The following is an 8,337-nucleotide window of genomic DNA, read 5'->3' on the forward strand; positions in this document are numbered from 1 at the left end:
ACAAAGCACCACTAAGTTAAACCAACAGTGACCTGAACCATGGGGATTAACCACAGGTGAGATGAAAGTTAAGTACTGCTAAATGGGTGGCAGAGTTGGTTTTGTTCCATTATTTCCTCTGTAAAAAACTAAGTATGTTAGATATTTTTGACTTTATCCATTCAGCACCTTCCAGTTGAATCAGGTCCTGGAAATGGCCCATCTTTGTTTCATAAAATTATTTTCTCGAAGAATCGACTCCCACTTCCCTGATAGGGTTACCTGGAGCTAGTCCCAATTTTAAACATTTTATTAGGTTATAAGATAAGATACAAAATGCAAAAGTAAATAGGAAAACAGTGGGGGTGGGGTGGGGGTGGAAGAGGGGAAAGAGAAGTGAGGCAGGGCTGGGGAAAAGAAAAAAAAACCTATTGATTTCCAACTGCCTCCGTTGCAGTGAAATTAGGCATTAACATCAAACTATAACTTTTTGCTTCTCCATTTTAATATAAACTAACCATTTCTATAAACATCTTATCAATCTAATCGGCAAAAGCCAAAATCAAAGTTTCATTTTTCCCTCCACCCCAAGGACAAAGTTCAGAAGCGGTTTCCAAGTAGAAATGAAACTATTTGTATTTTTTTTCTTTAGTTCAAATAGTCAATTTAGCCATTTCTGCCAACTCCATCAGCTTCTGCAGCCATTCAGCCATGGTGGGAATCGAAGTGTCCTTCCATTTTTGTGCATTATAGTATTCTTTCTGCTGTCAAACCCTGGAGCTAGTCCCAAGCACATCTCCAATATGAAGTTTCCCATTTTTTGGAACATTCTCAAGGTTGTGTAATTAACCTTGTCTGTAAGGTAGGTCAATTATTTTGCCAATGGAAAAACAAACTTGCAATGGATGCTGCAAGAAATTTACTCCTCGTCTGGTAAGGTGGGAGGAGGACTGGATTTACAACAGCTCAGCCACAAGTCTTAAGTTTTATGCTAACAGAAGCAAAATTTAGACTTTGCGCTCCCCGTTACTTTGGGTCAAACATGTCCCTGCCTCCGCACTGCTTGTGGCAGTCAGTCCAGAGTTTAATTTCTCCCTGTTTTGGGGAGTGCTGCATTCCCCCCCCCCCCAAGCATAGATAAGGGCAGACTGAAGAGACAAAGGAGGATTTGGATAGACTCTGAATTGTATAATAATTCAGAGGAGGGGGATGCTGTAACTTGTTTAATGTCACGAGAATTTAGGACCTTCTTCACTCATCTGCTTATTCTGCATAATTCAGACTGCTTAAACAGCAAGGCGAGACAAAGAATCTTGCAAGGCCTTGAGCACTCCACGTTTGATTAAAGCAACGTAGGCAACATTTGGCTGGTTCAAGACAGCCTTAATGATTTTAGTTAGCTCTTTGTACCCACATCCCCCCCACAACTTGGCTTTGCTAAAAGGTTAATATTACGAAGTTAGATTTAGACTGCAGGAGGCATGCCTAGAAGGCAGACCAGGAAGGTATGGCCAAAAAAAAAAGTCAAAATGGCATCTTCAAAGTGTTTGGAACTCTACCACATTCTTGATCTTTTCAACCATAAAAAAATCCCATCCTTTCAGCTATAAAAAAGAGGTTGAGACTCTAGAAAAAGTGCAGAGAAGGGCAATCAAGATGATGAGGGGGCTGGAGGCTAAAACATAGGATGAACGGTTGCAGGAACTGGGCCTGGCTAGTCTAGTGGAGAGAAGGACCGAGGAGACATGATAGCAGTGCTCCAATATCTGAGGGGCTTCCAAATAGGTGGTCAAGCTATTCTCCAAAGCCCCTGAAGGCCAGACAAGGAATAAAGGATGGAAACTGACCAAGGAGAGATTCAACCTGGAAATAAGGAGAAATTTTCTGACAGTGAGAACAATCAACCAGTGGATCAGAAGTTGCCTTCAGAAGTTGTGGGAGCTTCATCCCTGGAAGCTTTCAAGAAGAGAGTGGACAGAACTAGTGTAGGGTCTCCTCCTTGGGCAGGTTGGTCTAGATGACCTACAAGGTCCCTTCCAACTCTGTTAATCTGTTAAAACCATACCCTACGGATATTTTCTTAGAACCAGAAAACATTCAGCTCAAGCGCCACTTGATGCAAGAGCAGAACAGTCAAAATATACGCTCCCTTAGATAGGGAGGTGGAATTAAATATGCTAGTTCGAGAACAATCATGTAACTACTTAACTTTAATGAAATGTAAATGAAGTCAAATCAAAAGTTGCTTTTGCATTGGTACATCCCATCACTTTTCCTTTACTTGTTTAACTCCGTTCTCATTTATTTATTTATTTATTTATTTATTTATTATTTATTATTTATTTATTTATTTATTTATTAGATTTATATACCGCTTCATAGGGCTTTCGGCCCTCTCTAAGTGGTTTACAAATTTTTTAGCAAATCGAGTCAGCAACTTGTCCCCACAATCTGGGTCCTTTAGTACAGTGTTTTTCAACCTTGGCAACTTGAAGATGTCCGGACTTCAAGTCCCAGAATTCCCCAGCCAGCGAATGCTGGCTGGGGAATTCTGGGAGTTGAAGTCCAGACATCTTCAAGTTGCCAAGGTTGAGAAACACTGCTTTAGCAATGCAACTGGGACAGGCAACTCAGGTGCTAAGTAGTAAACCCCAGCTGTGTTTATAAGCTTATTTCTGCAAGTCATCCTTGACTTACAACAGTTCATTTAGTGACCATTCAAAGTTAGAACAGCACTGAAAACAGTGACATGATCATTTTTCACACTTACGACCATTGCAGTATCCCCACGATCCCATGATTTACATTCAGGTGCTTGATAAGTGACTCACATTTATGACGGTTGCAGGGTCCCGGGGTGTCGTGTGACCATTTTTTGGCCACCTTCTGATAAGCAAAGTCAATGGGGAAGACAGATTCACTTAACCATCGTCTAACTCAGTGGTTCCCAAACTTGGCAACTTTAAGACTTGTGGACTTCAACTCCCAGAATTCTCCAGCCAGCAGAGCTTTAAGACTTGTGGACAGAGCTGGCTGGAGAATTCTGGGAGTTGAAGTCCACAAGTCTTAAAGTTGCCAAGTTTGGGAACCACTGGTCTAACTTAACAACTACAGGGATTCATTGAACAAATACAGCAGGAAAAGTCGTGAAATGCGACGACACTCACTGAATAAACAGCTCACTTAGCAACATAAATTCTGGGCTCAATTGTCATCATTAAGTCGAGGGCTACCTGTACTTCCTTCTGCTTTGCTGATTTGCAAAAGCCATAAAGGTGAGAGGATTGGTAGTAAAGTTATATTTTCCAACACCATCGTAACTGCAAATGATTACTAAATAAGGCCTCAATTGCTCCCAAGGCTACACAATCCCACTCTTGATAACTGACCTTCACTGAGGTTCCTGGAAGAGAAGCCAGGCTCACAAGGGACAACTTTGGGGCTGAAGGAGGGTTTTTCTCCTGACTATGATGAAGGCACTACTGTTGTGGCCCACTAGCAGAGCTGGTGGCAGACTCAGACAGTGAGGAGGTTGGGGAGGAAGATGGGCCAGTCCAGAAGTCTGGGGAAGGCTCCAATGAGGGCTCTGTGTCGGAGGCAGAGATGGGGCCAGGGCCATCCAACAAATATCAGCTGCCTTCTGAGTCGGAGATCAGTGGGGCAGAAGAACAGCTGGAGCCTGTTCCTGAAGTTCGTAAGAGCTGCCAGGGGAAGGGAACAGCTCAAGAATAGGGGTCGACTCAGGAGTAAAGGCACAGGTGGAGGGTGAATGGCCCCTCCCATGGAGAATAAAGAGGAGCAAAAGGGGAGGGGAGTTTGCAGGAGGCAATTAGTTCACTTAATTAGTGTGAAGATTTGTTCGTGATTCTCAGAGACTCCTTGCCAAGTATTTCCTTGTACAGCTTTGCGTTAGGAAGATATCAGCCTGGCAGCTCTCCAAGCCTGATAAGGTCTGTGGTTGTAAATTCACCCTTGAAAGTCTGTTTGCTGGGACTTTGCTGGATGTGAATGAGAGGAATTCACATCAGCTTCATAAAAAGGGGTTTTGTCAGGAGGAGGAGTCTGCTTTGTGGTTTGGTGAAGCCTGAGTCAGAACAACTACAAAGACAATCTTTGCAACAGGAAAAAAAAAATCAACATTTTTCAAAGCAGAGCTCCATCCTTGCTACATACACCCAGGACCTAAACATAAAAGCAGCCAGAAAAAAAGGAGAACTTATATCTACAAATGGGAGCTTCCTGGAGGCATCAGCCCGTCTCGATTTGTTTTTACCCAATTGGCAAGGAAAGTTTACACCCTTATCTTTAACCAGCCCTGAACTCTGAAGCACGCAAGCAAACCTGCCTCATACTTTTCTGACTGGAAAAAGCTGGCAAGCTCCGAGGGCTGCAAGAAACACGCCCTGGGTGTGTGTGAACCAAGGCACATGCAGCAGAATCACCAACCCTCGAATACATTCTAACCACTGGGAGGGAGGGAGGAAGGAAGGAAAATAGCAATAGCACTTAGACTTATATCCCGCTTCACAGCTCTCTCTAAGCAGTTTACAGAGTCAGCCTCTTGCCCCCAACAATCTGGGTCCTCATTTTACCCACCCTGGAAGGATGGAAGGCTGAGTCGATCTGAGATAGATAGATAGATAGATAGATAGATGGATGGATGGATGGATGGATGGATGGATGGATGGAGGGAGGGAGGGAGGGAGGGAGGGAGGGAGAGAGGGAGGGAGGGATATAAGGGAGGGAGAGACAGCAATAGAAATAGCACTTAGACTTATATACCACTTCATACTGCTTTTACATCCCACTCTAAACAGTTTACTGAGTCAGCCTATGGCCCCCAGCAATCTGGGCCCTCATTTTACCCACCTCAGAAGGATGGAAGGTTGAGTCAACCTTGAGCCTGGTGAGATTCGATCTGCCAAACTGCTGGCAGCGGGTGATCTGCAGAAGTAGCCTGCAGTACTGCACTCTAACCACTGCACCACGATGGCTCTTGTTCTCTCCCCTTGCCCATCCTGCCAAGCTCCAGACTCCTGTCATTACCCCACAGCATAAAGATCAGCCTATGATGGTCAAGCATAGGGGGGGGGGGGCAGTCTGGAAATTAAAGGTAACTGGACTTGGGAATCTTCCTTAATAGCCTGTTGTCTTCCACAAGAACCTGTATTTATTTCCAAAGCAGGTTTTGGTTTGGTGAGGCAGGATCTTGTTACATTATCATTAGGCCCAGGGGGTGTGCGTGAGAGTGCCTGCACTCTGCATATACTCTAAAGTTAGACCTAGGCATAACGAAAACTCCAAAGAGAGAGGAAACCTATCTTCCCTAGATTTCTGGGGTCATCTTTAGCCTAAAATGGCCACTTCTTATGGCAGAGGTCTCCAAACCTGGCAACTTTAAGACTTGTGGACTTCAACTCCCAGAATTCCCCCGTCAGCACCTTGGAGACTTTAAGACTTGCAGACTTCAACTCCCAGAGTTCCCCAGCATGGGTGGGGAATTCTGGGAGTTGAAGTCCACAAGACTTAAAGGCGCCAAGGTGCTGGCTGGGAAATGGCTGGCTGGAGTTGAAGTCCACAAGTCTTAAAGTCTCCAAGGTGCTGGCTGAGGAATTCTGGGAGTTGCCAAGTTTGGAGACTCCTGTCTTATGGCCTAGCTTAGCCTCTTGCTGAAGAAACACTGGGAGTCTTGCAAGACAATACATGGCATAACCTCACAGGGTTGTTGTTTGAGGGGGTTGAATTGGAATAGGAAGGAATATGAGGGATGTTCACTGCCTTATTTCTAAAGGAACAAAAGTGGGATACATAATTAAGCGACCGGTTCTACCACCTTAAAGGCCCTACAAAAATCACAAGGGGACGTTCCTATCTTACCCAAATAGAAACCAGAAGGAAAATCAGAAAGATGGTTTGGTGGCTCAGTGGCTAAGACATTGAGCTTGTCGATCAGAAAGGTCAGCAGTTTGGTGGTTCAAATCCCTAGTACAGGTCTCCTGTGTGAGCAGGGGGTTGGACTAGATGACCTTCAAGGTAGGTTTCCTCCAACTCTGTTACTGTTTACCAAATGATGGGGGAGGGGAGAATAACAGGAACCTAGGCAAACTTCCCCATCTCCCCCCCCCCCCCCAAATCTGCTTCTATAAGCCTGGCAGACTTCATCTTCCAGAATTCCCCAGCCAGCAAAGCTGGGAGTTGAAGTTCACCAGGCTTAAAGTTGCCAAAATTGGAGACCCCTCCCCTGGTTTAGGGATCTGCTGCAGATCTGTTTTTAAAAGACTAGACAAACAATGATACTCTTGAAATTTTAAAACAAATGCCAATTGATACTGATTTTTTTTGGGGGGGGGAGATGGGGAAATTTGCCTAGGTTGGTGTTATTCTTCCCCCCCCTCCATCATTTTGTAAACAGTAACAGAGTTGGAAAGGACCTACCTTGGAGGTCATCTAGTCCAACCCCATCTAGACCCCTGCCCTAAACGACTAATGGCCAACGCACTCTTTTCAAAAGGGGGAAAAAAAACCTCCCTAGGAAAACCCGAGTCTAAATAGAAGCGGTCAAGAAACAAGACAAGATTGACAGGCAACACCCCCCACCTCCCCAAAAAATAATTAAAAACCCCTGGCAATTAAAACAGGAGCATCAGAAACCAGGTGCAAAACTACAGTTCGCTTCAGCCCAGGTGCTCTCGTGAAAGCCAGGCGGGAAAAGCGAAGTTTTCTGCCAAGTTCAAAAGTTCGCTCCCATCCCCGCGAGGGACTCTGCGTTCCGACGACCGAGTGTTACTAGCGGGCGAGAGAGCGCAGAGCCCGTATGTCCTCCCTTGGGACAGGCAAAAAGAGAGATGGACAGATCGACAAAGTTGGAGGGGACCTTGTAGGTCATCTAGTCCAACCCCCTAGATACAAACAGGAGACCCTTCACCATTTCTGAGCTCCAGGAACCGTCCCCTTGTAACAGCGCCGTTACTCTTTCCTATGGAAAGCTAAAAAGAAAACGCGGAGAACAGTAAACCACAAGCGGAATCGGGAGAAGAAAGAAAAAGGTTTCTCTTTCTCAAAAGTTGCAAATAACAATCCTAAAAGTGCTCCGCACCTTACTCGAAGGAGTAAAAACCGCTCTGGACGCCGAGCTCGGACCCAGACTGAGCCCTAGCCCTCCCCGTAGGTTCCTTCCAACCCTCCCGGCAAAGACAAGCGAGAGAAGCACTTACTCCGCCGAAATTCCGAGGCTGCCTCTGGACTACTCCGAAGTTACTCGCGGGAGGGAAAGGGGACGCGCGGAGATGCCGCCAGCAACGCAGAGGACAGAGCTTCTCCGCTGTCTCTCGCCCAGCGCAGCGCTAGTCCTAAATCTATAGTATTAACCACCCTCCTCCTCTCCTCCTCCTCCTAAGGGGCCGGCGATTCCCTCTTAGGGTTCTTATAGGATCAGCCTGGGACAACTAGGCGGCGCCCGAGCGACCCCTGCAGGCTCAATGGCGACCCTGCAGACTCCAGCGGTTCACCTCCGCCAAGGGAGGTATTTATTTATTTTATTTATTTTATTTATTTTATTTATTTTATTTATTTTATTTATTTTATTTATTTTATTTATTTTATTTATTTTATTTATTTTATTTATTTTATTTATTTTATTTATTTATTTTATTTTATTTATTTTATTTATATTTTATTTATTTTATTTATTTTATTTATTTTATTTATTTTATTTATTTTATTTATTTTATTTATTTTATTTATTTTATTTATTTTATTTATTTTATTTATTTATTTGATTATTTGATTATTTATTTATTTATTTGATTATTTATTTATTTATTTGATTATTTATTTATTTATTTGATTATTTATTTATTTATTTGATTGTTGTTTGTTTGTTTATTGTTTATTTGATTATTGTTTATTTATTATTTATTTTTATTTATTTGTTTTTAGATTTGTTACCTTTTTATTTATTTATTTATATATATATTTATCTATCTATTTATTTATTTATGGTTTGTCATGCATGTATGAGAGAACGTATAAGTAGGGCATGGGCAGGGCGGGGCGGAGGTGGTGGTGTTGGGAGTTCTAGCACGTGCCTCGCTCCGCCCTGTGAGCCTGGAGGGTTCGGGCTGTTAGGGGTGGCTGGAGAACTGGTTTGCTTAACCGGCTTGGAATGCAAAGCTCTTTCAAGACAGCGAGTGATTCTCAGCCTGTGGGCAACGTTAAGAAGTTCAGCTCGGACTAGGAGTTGAATTCAACACAACTTAACAGTTGCGAAGGTGGCAAGACACTGTTGAAAGGATGCCAGTTTATTGCAATGTAAGTCCTCAGAATTTAACCAGGTTAGTTGTCAAGGTTGCAAGACGC

The 8,337-nt window shown here is 43.7% G+C and overlaps 1 protein-coding gene across 1 annotated transcript in view; it reads right to left on the reverse strand.

Annotated features, from left to right (window-relative positions):
* Positions 1-7,360, reverse strand: part of PDLIM2 (PDZ and LIM domain 2) — an 83,698-nt gene extending 76,338 nt beyond the window's left edge. Inside the window, exon 1 of the mRNA XM_087706127.1 lies at positions 7,194-7,360. The gene's annotated coding sequence lies outside the window, so the exon portion shown is untranslated. The remainder of the gene's footprint in view (positions 1-7,193) is intronic.
* Positions 7,361-8,337: the final 977 nt, after the last annotated feature.

This window comes from Thamnophis sirtalis, unplaced genomic scaffold, assembly GCF_051295495.1.
Source record: "Thamnophis sirtalis isolate CommonGarterSnake01/CBP01778 unplaced genomic scaffold, rThaSir2_p1.2 scaffold_2, whole genome shotgun sequence".
NCBI classification, from domain to species: domain Eukaryota; kingdom Metazoa; phylum Chordata; class Lepidosauria; order Squamata; family Natricidae; genus Thamnophis; species Thamnophis sirtalis.